Source organism: Rhincodon typus, unplaced genomic scaffold, assembly GCF_021869965.1.
Source record: "Rhincodon typus isolate 14 unplaced genomic scaffold, sRhiTyp1.1 hic_rhity00000109, whole genome shotgun sequence".
Taxonomy (NCBI): Eukaryota; Metazoa; Chordata; class Chondrichthyes; order Orectolobiformes; family Rhincodontidae; genus Rhincodon; species Rhincodon typus.
Window position 1 is genome coordinate 85,407 of NW_025965747.1, and position 761 is coordinate 86,167.

Sequence of the window (761 nt, forward strand, 5' to 3'; positions counted from 1 at the left end):
CTCCCTAACTCTGTCACCTCCTCCAGCCCCTACACCCCCTCCCTATCTCTGACAACTCCTCCAACCCCTACACCCCCTCCCTATCTCTGTCACATCCTCCAACCCCTTCACCCCCTCCCTATCTCTGTAACCTCCTCCAAACCGTACACCGTCTCCTTATCTCTGTCACCCCCTCCACCTCTCTACACTCCCAAACTATCCCTGTAACCCCCTACACCCCCAACATCCCCTCCCTATCTCTGTCACCGCCTACATCCCGTCCCTATCTCTGTCACCCCCTCGGCCTGTACACCCCTCCCTATCTCTGTCACCCCCTTGGCCCCTACACCCTGCCCTATCTCTGTCACCCCCTCGGCCCCTACACCCCTCCCTATCTCTGTCACCCCCTCTGGCCTCTACACCCTCTTCTTATCTCTGTCACCTCCTCCAGCCCCTACACCCCCTCCCCATCTCTGTCACCTCCTCCAGCCCCTACACCCCCTCCCTATCTCTGTCACCCCCTCCCTATCTCTGTCACCTCCTCCAGCCCCCTACATCCCTCCCTATCTCTGTCACCCCTTCCGGCCCTTTCACCCCCTCCCTATCTCGGTCACCCCCTCCGGCCCCTACACACCCTCCCTATCTCTGTCACCCCCTCCAACCCCCTACACTCCCCTCCCTATCTCTGTCACCCCCTCCAACCACCTACACCCCCCTCCCTATCTCTGTCACCCTCCCCCGCCCCTACACCCCCTCCCTATCTCTGTCACCTCCTCCAGCCC